The 13,756-nt window shown below is 39.9% G+C and overlaps 1 protein-coding gene across 13 annotated transcripts in view; it reads left to right on the plus strand.

Annotated features, from left to right (window-relative positions):
• The first annotated feature begins 9,516 nt into the window (after positions 1-9,516).
• Positions 9,517-13,756, plus strand: part of LOC105257066 (bromodomain adjacent to zinc finger domain protein 2B) — a 155,154-nt gene continuing 150,914 nt past the window's right edge. For all 13 annotated transcript variants that reach the window (XM_011267416.2, XM_025414919.1, XM_025414920.1 and 10 more), the window contains exon 1: positions 9,517-10,510. The gene's annotated coding sequence lies outside the window, so the exon portion shown is untranslated. The remainder of the gene's footprint in view (positions 10,511-13,756) is intronic.

Here is a 13,756-nt window from a genome sequence, read left to right on the forward strand (position 1 = left end):
CGTTCGTACTAATAAAAATTAATTTTATTAATTAATTATTAAAGAGTTATACTACTGATAAGAATTTACTAATTTTAAATACAAATCAGAGAGAGAGAGAGAGAGAAAGAGAGAGAGAGAGAGAGAGAGAGAGAGAGAGAGAGAAAGAGAGAGAGAGAGAAAGAGAGAGAAATAAAATGATCGGTTATTATTTTTTTAATATTCATAATATTTTATTAGCTGCCAAGATGAGAGAGTCAATATATGACCTTATCAAGATAGACCACAGACTGTTTCCTGTCCTGAAATATTTCTAGAGATTGTACCACAAAACGGGAAACGTTATGTTCTTGACACAAATAATATGATTGTTATATAGAATTATAATAAACAAATGTATGTTATCGTGCGTTAATTATGCGTAAAATTTAAAGAATTCTATGATTGATTACATCATAAAATTTTTTAAATTTCCTCGCTCTCCTTCAAATATCCTTGTATAATTTAGATAGATATCCTCAGTGTTTCAATTATGTACGTAATCGGCAATATATCTCTGCGACAATATTATGTAACACCATATAACATTTCCCCGAAGATATTCATCATCGAGAAAATATCTTGCGCATGGAATTTCCCCTTCGTTTATTCGTCTATATCGGTAAATTCTTGCTGCGATCTCAGGAGAATCCTCCCTCTTTCTCCTCACGTTGTACGCGACCAGAAATCATTTTTACGCGGCTCGCGTGATTCCAGGTCCACCACATCCTCGATTCGAGTTGGTTAGAGAACTTCGCTTGCGTGCGAAGTGAACCTTCGCGCATACATATACATACACACATACACACAGATTATATATATATATATATATATATATATATATATATATATACTAAGAGAAAAAGAAAGAGAGATTCTCGCACGCACATCGATATAAACGCACTGATGTACATGCATACACCTGCTCTCCTTCTCTCTATGTGGAAGATGACGAAGGCGTATATAACGCGCGGGTCCAAGTACATAATACACAGCCATATATCCTTCTGTCCCGCAGCTACTCTCCCTCGACCCTGTCCCCTCTTCTCGACTCTACCACTCGTTCGTTCCTTGGCTCATCGGCCCTTTCCTCTCGCCACCCTCTCCCCCGCAGCATCACCCGGCTCTCCTCACCGCCACCGTTGCCACCAGCGCGACCTAAACGAGATGACTCGTCGTAAAGACAGGACGGCTCGGCAGGGGAAAACAGGGGAAGGCAGAGCGCGGGGGCGGTCGGGAAGGTATCACAGACCGTCCGGAGGAGAAGGAAGAAGACGGACCCTCCGGTCCTCGTAGCGTAGCACAAAGAGATCCTCTAAAGCCCGATCCATACGCCAACGTTTCTCCTCATCCCTCGTAATCATTTCGCGCCGCTATGAATTGCGAATGCCGCGATGCGCCGCATCGCTCGCTTCTGTCGCTCCGGTTGGAAACCAGGGTAGAGACGAGAGTAAGGGAAGACCGAGGACTTGCGTTGGGATACGTTCCACGATCATACATGTCGATACGTATTTCCTCGAGGAAGCGACGAGGATTCGCGCGTTGTTTCGAGGAACAGAAATTGTGGATGGGTGAATATTAATAGTACAATAGATTCTGCCTTTCGATTAGATACACTGAGAAAAAAAAGTTGTTAACTTGACCAAACCGTTCAAGTAAATTGAAATATTTAAATATTTAAGTTAAATAGATGTCATGTTAGATTTAATATGTATTTATTTAATTTAAATAATTCAATTAAAAAATAATAATTTAGTTGAATGGTTTGGTCAAGTTAACAACTTTTTTTTCTCAGTGTAGAGATTAGAACTTATGGAAAATGCTATAATAAGATAACTGCGAGAATGTATCGATAAAAATTATTAATTAATTTTTTTCTCCTTTGTAACATAAGTAGGATTCTGCGATCATACAAATGTATCTCGGGTATCTGACGCTTTTCGCGAAACGCGCTTCACGCAAGTGCAGAGTTTGCTGTAAATTATGATATATGATCGTGTCGCAGAGCGACGTATTTAGCAGTATCGCAATTGCCAACGTGGCCGACGCGAATTCATCTCGCCGCCTGGCACAGCAGCGTCCAATTTTCGTCGCGATCCAGTCGGCTCGTTTATATTAGAAAACGTAAAAAATCGCGCAGCTGCCTGCGCGTCGCACATGCATGTACACGTATTGCGAGGCATGGATAAAGTAGACGTTGCTTCGCGTTGCCGTATAGAGAGAGCCCGAGAAAAGAAAATTCACTCAACCGAGCGCGGTAGAGCCGAGGCGGAAAACGCAGACATTTCTATTTTCACGAAACAGATTATTCACGATTAAACACCCTAGCGCGATTCTCCGGTCGATGGAAATACGTGGATTATTACATTTCTACCTCGCATCGCGCTGCATTAGTCAGTTTTGTAATGCGAATTACAAATACGATTGCAGAGTATAATCTGTCTATAATATTCTAGGAATATTGAAAGAAAGATTTTGTGCCGAAAAGAAATTGATAATGATATATTTGCGTGTTGAAAGAAATACATCTAAATTTTATGAAATTTGGAAATTTAATAATGTATTTTTAATGCAATGTTAAAAATTTCAAGTATGTGCATAAAGTGTAAAATAAGATATCTATATAAGGCGGATATGTATAATTTGATGAGATGATTATTTTATTAGATTGCTAATTAAATTACACGGATCCTATGATTATCGTTTTTCTTTTTAATACTTTGACTTATAGATAATTTTATTATATTAAATTCTTTTTATATTAGCGTGATATTATTTTCCCGAGCTTTTTATACGAAAACGAAAGAAGGATTTTGCGTAGTCGGTGAGAGTAAAAGGAAATGTGGCTACGAGCTGCCGATATCGTGATCATGATCGATGAAGGAGAATGTCTTTGAATCTATCGCCGCTTTCTCGCAACAGCTTACTCTCGACGCTCTCGGCTAATGAACAGATTAACATTCTCTTATAAGATAAATGAATTACGCAAATGGTTCATTTGTGTTCCCAATGAGTACTCTTATATCTCATTATTTATTATTTTATATTATTTTAAGACGTGGAATAATTGCGAATGCTTTACAAAAGCATTATGTGAATTTTTTGCAAAAATTCGGCGAGACATTAAAAGAAAATTTTAGCATTGTAAAATATTTTTATTACATGTAATTATTATTTTCTTAATAAAATGATGTAATTATCATGATTAATAAATAAAAAAATTATAATAGCAAGTATATACGATTAAAACTAGAAGAGTATCTATTAAGAAATTATTTAAATCATTCAAGAAATGATTAACTTGAAACTTTTCATTTCTCGTATAAAAGAATCACTCACATGTGCATAAGTCATTTATATATACATACTTTAATCTATAATATATAATGTAATTTTGTGCAAATGAATATCTAGAATAGACGGTAGAATTTCTAACAAAGGACTAGATGAATTATAGCGAGCGAAAAGCGACCGCGCAACATTCTGGCAGACATCTCGCAGATGTTTCTGCGGCGATCACGCGACACAGGAAACTCATATACCCGATGAGAAGAGAACGGATAGATACCTATGCGAGAAATTTTATATAGGAAACGCATCCTGCTCTAAGCATCCTGTTCTAAGCATATTACTATCTTGGAAAATCGAATATATGTATATTATTGGCGTTATACCGTTATTACTATAATTAATCCGTATAGATTGAAATATGAAATCGATAAGGTAAGGAAATAAGAAGCGAGATAAATGCACAAGATTTTCTGGAAATTCCGTCTTATCCGCTTATTATCCGCGCAAACGATGAAACGTGCGACGCGGCGAGCGAGTTTCACGCCGGCGAGAGAAGAAAGTCCGGTGTATGCTATAATCTTCCGCTCTTTTTCTCCTTCCTTTTTTTCTCTCTTATCCGAGAGCTGCGAGCTAGCGATTCGCCGCTTCGTGTATCTTTCACGCTGCCAATTGGGTCGCGTCGGGCTGCGAAACCGTGCGCGGCTCGATGCGGAAAAACGGCGGAGCCGTGCGACCGCAACGCGTATCTCGCACTCGTCGCTCGCAGCAGGTGCTCTCCTCCGAGAGGAGACATCGCCGTGTAAAAAAATTCGCCGCTACGGCAAAAGAAGACGGAGAGAACGCGTTCGTGTCAGGCTTTCACGTTCGAGTTAAGCTAGATAATGGCCAACGGGCATCGCGTATGATCTCGGACGCGTATTGCATCCGCTCGGACGACGACGCAACGACGACGATAACGACGACGAGGCGCTTTTTTCCTTCTCCTCCTCCTCCTCTCGTCGGCGCTGTTTGCTCCCCCCGCGTCTCCCTCATCCTTCTCCTCTTTTCCCTTCCAGCGGTTCAAGCTTTCCGCTTCCCTGCTCGCCGCGCGACCAATTTTCCCTCGTGGTCTTCCCTCGTTCTTTCTCTCCTTTTTCCTCCTATTCCTCTCGCCGCTCCTTACCAGGAACCTTCTCCTCTTTCTTTCGACGTTGTATAATTCGCGAGCTGTATAACCGAATGTGGAGAGCTGCGAGCTCTTTCTTCGGATGGGAAACGACCCGGTGCCCTTTCTCGATGCGTACGACAAGGAGACGTTCATGCGAAGCTCGGGTCGATTCAGGGAGGCACGTTATCTGTAATTTCCTTCATTTCAAATGTTTGATTAGTACTCTCACAAAAGAAAGATATATAGATAAAACACGCTCCCATTATTCTCATACAAAATAAAGGGCCGATTACAAATATTAATGATACGATTATCTTCAATTTCTTCTAATCTTATCTCGATTTATGGATTTCTATCAGCTGTCAAATATTTTCTTCATGAATCTGACATTATATTCTTTATCAAATAAATAAATGACGTACACATACGTAAACTTTAAATTCCGACGTAAAAAAAGTAATTTTCTCGTAAAGATTTATTCGCACTGCTCTTTAAGGAGCAAAATGTGCATTTGCATATTATAAAAAAAACAATAGAAATTTAAATATGGAATATTGCACTACTCCAAGTGCACTCTCGTCTAGTTACGGTGCTGCCCGCGTGTATCCTGGAAATTAATAGCGATAAATATTTAACGAGAATCTATCAACGGGGTCCACGCCGTTCAGTGAACCATCGCGCGCTACGTAAAGGAGACACCCGTTAGGTGGTCGGGTCATGCGGTCCGCGCGAGCTATTCGTAGACCAATTAACGTAGTTACAGGGGAGCAGAGTTCGCCAACGGCAGAGGTTTTATTACGATTACGACGGGAAAGTAACGAGGTAGCTGTATCGACCTTATCACGGATCTGCTATCCGTTGCTCATAGAAATAGTACGCTCATTTTATCGAAATACATCGAAGGGGCTCAGCTCACCTCTAGAGAGTATCTACTAACAAAAAGACGGTAAAGATCCTAATGAAGCCCAGTAAATTATAATAAAGTCCATTCTAATTTAAGTTTAAACTGTTCCGCGCGCATAAATCTGCGTGAACAACAAGGCGAACTATGTAACTTCCATTATGCTTAGCTAAATAGATAAAATTGAATGTCGCTATAGCAGCGTACGCATAATGCATAACAGCATGAATAAACAAATGTCAATAACAGCAACACGAGGGGATGGACGGATGATATTAATTCATGAGATTATTCGAAGTGGCAGTTTATTTGGCGAGTCAGATATAATCAATCCACGATATTCAAACGTAATGATCTGGTTAATATATTGACCGTTTAATGGTTTATGATCATCATTGCATGGAATATTTATGCGCACATTATTAAGTGATTTTTCGTAGGATTTTATCGCATATGTGGAATATTTTCTTACCTTATCTCACTAGATATTATTTTTTATTATTAATTTCTTCCTCCTTGACGATTTACAAGTTATTCCTGAGGTGTACTTTTTTAATTTCCGGATATTCTGAAATGAAAATATCACTGGATCAAAAAAGCATGCTAATAATGTGTATTGTGTAAATTGGAGAAAAAAGGAAAGAATTAAAATATTAAACACACTATTAATAACGATTTTTCAATAGAACGTAACGAAAAATACTTTTAAGCATGTATGGAAAAATATCAAGATAAAAGCGAAATCAGTGATAATATAAATTATAATCTGACGCATGTGGTCGAAGACAATCAATGTAAACAAAGATAATTTGATCTTCATCGTACGTAATCGAGAGACATTTGTTAATTATGTAACATTAAAAAGAAGGTAAAATACAATACATTTAATTATAACAATAAATGTTTAGTATAAGGAGATCTCTTCTCTATATTTTTAACATTTCTTTCATCTTTCCAGTTTCTTTTTATAATTCTATTTTAGTATAATAATTTTACATAAATAATATTGCGATAAATACATTATTCGAACACACACAGATTCTCTCTCTCTCTCTCTCTCTTTTTTTCGATTTCAGAAATAAAATACGTTACTTTGAAAAAAAGAGATCTTTATATTAAGCATTTATCTTTATCTCAATATTACGTTTACTTTTTTAGCAATAGTATTTATTTCAATTAACTTAATTTCTTGGTAATATTAAAAAATTTAATGATACCTGGAGCATATATGTAATGATTGCGTAGAATTCACTTGAAACTGTTGAACACTCGCGTTGTCGATACGATATATTATAATATTTGTACGTAATATAATCAATCGCGATCAACTCGATAGATCTCTCGATAATTTCCTCGGCACTTTCGATACTTATCTCGGCACTCCCGATATTTATTTCGGTATTTCCGATACTGTTTTCGACACTCCCGACATCGCACACTTATTCGCGGAAAATGCAATATTTTAAATGTGCATAACACAACCGTCCGACACTCTCGCCGTTTTTCGATATACTATTTATTTGCGGACAACATTTATTTTCGGTAACCTAACTCAGTCATAACTCAGATGTAAGAGAAACAAATAATTCTTATAATTATCATATGATTATGTCTGTAACACAACACTAATTGTGACTCCGTTCTTTCGGCACTCACAATGTTCGATCGCCATTAAACTTGTACCACCTGAATGTAACAATATACAGAGCAACTTTGCGAATGTGGTTGTCACTACGTGCATCAATTAAGAGCTAATTACTGAACGCGATATTAATATATATTAAATGTAAATACGATATTAACGCGTAGATCGAATATAAAAAAATACGGATGAAAACCAAGTAATTTTTATCACTAAAATTATTAACGCGTTGCAATATTTATTACATAATTAAATTATCATTCTGAATACCTATGTAATATTATGGAGAGCTCAAGTGACGCGTCTGCGAGCGAGATACACGGAAAATTCGACTAACCTTCGCGATAATCGAGACGTAACTAAGCGAGAAACTGTTCGGAGAAACGTCAGGCTTGCTCACGGAGAGAAGATTCTCGGAAAAAAAACTCGGCAGCTATGTTTTCAATGCACGGTAGTGGAGTGTACGTGTGCACGAGGATACGTGTGTTGGCCCGTTTAGAGATATGATGAAGCGAAACACAACTGTGGCAAACACGACGATTTCTGTGGGATTGAAACGAGATAAGCGCGTAGGCCCTCAAAAAAGGATAAAGACTCGCAGTAAAAGAAGAGGAGCGATGCTTCAACGTATTTATCGCGCTTTTCAGATTTTTGTCTAGCGATAAATGTCAGAATTATATCTCGAATAATACGATAAATGCTAAGCTCACGTGTTTTGCGAATTGTTGATAAATATTTATGCAAACTGACGCGACATTAAAATTTACTGTATTCAAAATATGATAACTTATACACAACCTGTAAATCTCAATTATCGAATATACGATTGTCTCGTCTTTAAATCAAGGATTTTACTTTTTTTACAGCGTGCAAAGCAACATATATAGACATTTGATACAAGATTGACGTAAAACATATGATTATGATAAAAATTATTATATGTAATATTAACTTTTTTTATGCGTTGAATATATGTGCATCACCTTTAGTAGAGACGTTCAATTGATGCACGTTGTGACAGCCATATTTAATTGGCGATAACTTCGAAATTGAGAAACCGAGTGGCAGTGCCATAACGGAATAACTTAGTCATCTGTACGATATGCGTGGCGTCTGTAAGTAAATATACAGTATCTCGAGAATGGCAATATATATATATATCGGGCGACTATCGCGTATTATGCGTAGATATAATATATCGCATCGATAATCACGTTGATAGCGGAAAATGCGACAATCCCGTCATATAAATTGCGCGCGATCGTGACTACGAGCATTGTTGGGCGAGTAAATGTTTAATATGGAAACTTTACCGACTTTTTGAAAATTCCCATATAATTTATGCCAAAGCGCGACGTTAACTGAAAAGCGAAAACTCATCCGACATTCCCAAACGCTTGTAATAGTCATGTAAATACAGCGTCAGATGGCTTAACTCATTACCTGTAACAATGCAATTTCCGAAATATTTATTTTGAAAAACAAATAGAGACGCTAACGCGGAATAACCGCCGTTAAAAAGAATTACTATGAAAATATATTACGGGGAAAAAATAATTACGCTTCTAAATACATCATTATACTTCTAATACTGTAAATGCTAAAGTAGCATGAAACGAAAACGCCGAAATATTTGAATTCGTCATTACGCACGTACACATTAGAGCACTTTGTTCGACTTTAATGGAGTATCGCAAATGTGTCGGCACATTCAATTAATCAAACTCCATTTTCACCGCTGTTTATTTCAAACATTTGAATAAAGAACCGGCTTCCGCTTTTAATACAGATCCATCTCATTGAATGCGCGCGCGCGTTGATGTACACCGCGCTTTTCAATGCGAAACGTAAATAACTCAATACGCGCTTTGGCGAACCAATTTTTTTTTTTTTCGCGTGTATTCCATTTCCGCGAACGCGAACGCGTCGCGAAACGCGGGCGAATTATACGTCGAAACCTATCAGAATATTACCCCGCAACCAACTTTTACCGAACGTCGTGACAACGAAATATCCATGATCTCCCTTTCCCCCTTCCCCCTTTCGTTCTACCTCATCAATCGCCCGTTGTAACGACGACGACGAAAACGACGACGGCTACGCCGAGGTCGGGGGAAACGCGACGCTATATACGTCGCTACATCGCGATCGCGGCTGTGTGCGCACCGGTCTGCGGACACCCGTTAGATGGTGTAGGATGGGGGAGGGACGGTGGGCCAGGTGGTCCGTCGGTGCGAATATCCATTATAGATTCGGCGGAGTGTAGCTGTCGTACGATCCTACCCGCGGCGGCTTCTCGGCGCTCATGTGTGCGCGTCGCGCGTCAATGTGCCCCCGTTAGTAATCGTATATACCGATTCTCCATCTCTCTCTCTCTCTCTCGCTCTCCGTATATATTCCGGCTGGAAGGACCTGCGCGCGCGCGCGCGGGCGCGCCGCCATGTCGGTGTGTGCGGGCCGCTGGCCGTGGTTCGCCGAGCGGCCGCGAGGGCGCTGGAGTCGGGGTCCGCGGCGCCACCGAGTCACTCTGCCATCGGTGCCCGCGACGTATGGACGTGTCGTGCCAACGGGAGACGTGTGACCGTGCACGGCCTCTCTCCGGTGATCTTGGGCGGCCGAGCGCGACAAGCGCAGAGTGTCTCAGTCGTGTACAAAATCGCGTCGCATGTACGTGCGATACGGGTGAACGCGTAATACGACGGATCGTATCGTATGTGTTGTCCGTCTACTGCAGTGCGTCGAGTGCGCGGGAGGGAAGGAGAGAGGGAGAAAGTACGACGCGCGAAGACAGAGCGATAAAGACAATCCGCATCGATTATCCTTTGTGTGATCCATCCATTCGTTCGTTCGTTTGTACGTCGCCGAGACGCGACGTGCAGTGCCGGAACTCTCGCTTATCGTGAAGATCCATCGGCCGCGGCTCGCGTTACCTGCGTTTGAACGCAAGAGCATCGAGCTCCCCCCCCTCCATCGAAGGTCTTTGCGACGCGTTAACTCAGACCTTACTTCACATCGTCGACGCGCGTGACAACGTTCGTGTGAAGCGTACGCTGGATGTCGAGAATACGCTCATATTCCATCGCAGCCGTGACTGGTTCCGGGAAAACGAGTGACGCGCGCGGACAAGCATGATGTCGTTCGCGAAATAGCGGCGTCTGGGAATAGCAGAAGAAAGAGAAAGAGAGAGAGAGAGGAGAGAGAGAGAGAGAGAGAGAGAGAAAGACTCTGCTCGCAAGCTCGTGACTTGTCATTGTGCGCGACCGAACGACGCAACGCGACGCGACGCGAAGTGACGTTGTTTCCTTTTCTGTCTTCGTCGGCGTCGAGATTCATCGAGTGAGAGAGAGCAGCCGTCGTGCCGGTGATGCCCGACAACGACGAGTTCTCGTGAAATCGCGGAAGGTGACACGGCGCGTTTGTGCGTTGCAGGAGTAAACGGCCCGACGACCTCGGACGCAACAAGAGGGGGAAGGAGCCCGGCGAGCGTGCCACGGAGGAGTTTCTTCGCAACGTGAGTTTTTACAAAGTGATCTTATTCTTCTCCGTGCTTATACTTTGACGGCTTACATCGTATCATGTGTCCCGTGCGAATTCGTTTACAGTCAGTGCTAAAGTTGTATTTCGAGATTTGGCATTACGCGAGGAGTGACACGATGTTCCGTCAATGCGATATCAATGAGCGTTTCTCGTAATAACAATAATGAATATATATTTATCGCGATCCCTTTTATAATAAGTTTGATGAAATTTTTTTTCACACGCACATCATTGCGTATTGTTTTCTAATGTATTTTTTTTTATTTGAAAAATGAAAATTAAACGCGAGAAATTCTCACTGAGAGCAACTCTGTTAATTTGTTTTATTGAAGCGAAATTTGAGGAAATTTAATTATTGGAGTAATGTGATCCTACTTGTCGCGAGTAATAAAAAATTTGAAAGTTTATCTTGAAACCGACAAAGGTCAATAATCTTAAATAAGTGCCATTAATTAATTTTCACTTTAATTAAAATTTATTATAAAAAGATTATTATAAAAATTTATTATAAAAAGATTCATTTTATACAAATTCAAAATTATGTGTTTTTACGATAAAAATACGAGTACATCTTTTACAAGTATATTTTTTCCGTGTCTGTAATATGAAAAAAAGTAGGCAAAAAATGTATTAACGAGTATTTGCCACTCGTGCGTATTATATTGTACGAAGACGTGAAGGAATGAACGGACGAATGCACGCACTGCGAGTGAAATATGTATGTTTGCATTTCCCTCATAACGCATGCATTCGGTCGTTCTATTACGCATTCATACGGTAGTGCACGTGAACGAAAAGTACTCGTGTGTTTCGTAAAAAAAGAGAAGCAGGATACATTATTTTCCGTCTTTCCTCCTCGCGTGCCTGAGACGTTTCAGATTTTGACTGACGTCATTTAATCTGTCTCTAACTTATTCGTATCTTTTTTTTCCTAAAGTAGCATTGCACATTTATCCTTATTTAAAAGCATGGAACATGTATAATAAATTGCGATAAAGCGGCATGTTTTTTTCTTCAAATTAAGCAATATAATAAATTTTAAAGAAACGATTTTTTATTCCTCTTGCTTTTATTATAATTGTTTCGTATTTTTAATTAAGTTGTAATCTATGCAAAAAAAATTAGGTTGAATCGCGAGCACGTTAAAGGCATACTTGACGGAAAGTATTCTGAAAAAAAGAAAATACCATAGTCGAGCGAAACGATACCGGGTAATTTTGTTAATAATGTCGTAACGGATCATCTTGAGCGTCCTTCGAGACGGCTCGTCCTCGCGTGGAAGCGAGGCAAGTAATTAGACGTGTCGCGCGAGAAACGCGTTTGTTAGCGATCGCGATCGAAAGTTCCGCCTCGGAGAAATCTCTGTCGCTTCTCCTCTCCCGGCGCGAAAAAAAATCCCGAAGAAGGAACTCGCGGCAAGGCGCTTTCGCGTAATCGACACGTATAAATCGCGTAACCGTCCGCGTCGTTGTTGCGGAATATCGGCTCTGATTAACGCTTTTCCGCGCTTACGTAACTTGGGAGCGTTACGTGTGGCAAAGTGTGTTACGGAAGCCTGACATCACCGAATTATTATTTTGTATTCACCTACTGCTGTGTGGCGCGGGCCTGAAATAGCTTGAAGGGCAAAGGGTTAATTCTCTCTTGTACGCGATACGTTATCGCGGCTTTTGTACATTTATTTATAAGCCACGAGTAACTTTTTCTCGTTAGACTAATTCGCCTGGTGATTGTACCGGTTAAAATCCACGGCTTTGGAGCAGATGTAGAGAAAATATATTTAAAGATTTAAATCACTGCATATTTTTATATAGTTTTATACAGCTTTCTAATTATTTCTATAAGACGATAAATTTGTATTAATAATGATATTAAATTTTTATAGTATCAGTTTTTTAACGTTAAAATACGCGATTGCGTGTCTAATGAAAAAATAGCTTAGGATGCACGCCAGAAATATAAACCGAATGTTGTCGACATAAAGTGAACCGGCGTCCAAATTTATTTCCCTGGTCGTGAGAAAGGAACATAAATACTCGTCGCAAGGGATGGATTTTTCCGGGTTCTGAAGCTAATTGTCGTCTTTGTCAGTAGAAATATCGAGCAAATATTTTGCATTCTACGCAACATATATACATATATATGTAATTGAAAAATAATTCTTTAATATTTAATATTATTTAATATTAAATCTTGAATATTTTTTTGCACGATCGCTTGTGTACGCGATAGTTAGTCCGAGAAAAGAAATGAAATTTCATCAGTTTTCCAATAGATATGTCCCTGAAGCTTAAACGATCGTCGACGAAAAAAAAACGGAACCGGTGTGCAGTTCTCATGCGATGAATGCACCGGCTCTCTCGTCTCGTTCTCAGAGCATGCTAAGCCGGCAAAATCGAGAACCGCCATCGGTAACGGATCTGCTTCGGTTTCGCGAGCGGCTTCCTCGCATTTTACCGTTAACGACCTAAATCGCGCGTCGAGCAACAAGAGATGCGCGTCGTTTCGCGAGGGCATTTCTTACGACAGTCGAGAACTTGTGGCCGGCTCTCTTTCTCTTTTCGCGTTTTTGTCGGCGAGCAATTATAAGATCTCGGAGAATAAATTCGCCTTTGAAATAAATTCGATGAATTCGATAAATTTGTTTAGCAGAAACTTTTGTTCTCGCTGCAATCACACTTCTTGGTCTTTTACTAGTGTTCAATAGCGAAATAGAAGAGTCAGTTTATATAATCTAAGATATAATAATAAATTCTTAAAATAAATCGATTAAAATAAATTTACATATTTACATATTTTATGCTCATCTTATGGGTTGCATCAAAGTAAGTAGGTAAGAACTGCCTTATTTTTTCCATGGAAAATTAAATACCGGTCTATAAGTTCGCTTAACGTGACATTGTTTGTCATCGCTGTATCTACATAAGCAACAATAGTTCGTCTACGTGAACTATCGCGTGATCTATGTAGGCGATGCATAATCCATGAACCGTGCGTGAGCCGTACACACTTCTGCTTAGTCGTGGATTTAGCTTAACGCGGGAGAAGCACACTGCTGCGGTTTGATCGATGGTACATACGTACTCGCTTGGCGATGAGTCGCATCCGTGTGTCATCGTCGACCCATCGATGTTTGCCTCGATCGAATCGTAACCGGTGTGCGTATCGCGCATCTCTTGCCAGAGCCATGCGGAGTTTGCTCGTGAATTCTTTTTTTGTA

Source organism: Camponotus floridanus, unplaced genomic scaffold (genome assembly GCF_003227725.1).
Source record: "Camponotus floridanus strain SB8 unplaced genomic scaffold, Cflo_v7.5 scaffold91, whole genome shotgun sequence".
In the NCBI taxonomy this organism is placed as follows: Eukaryota; Metazoa; Arthropoda; class Insecta; order Hymenoptera; family Formicidae; genus Camponotus; species Camponotus floridanus.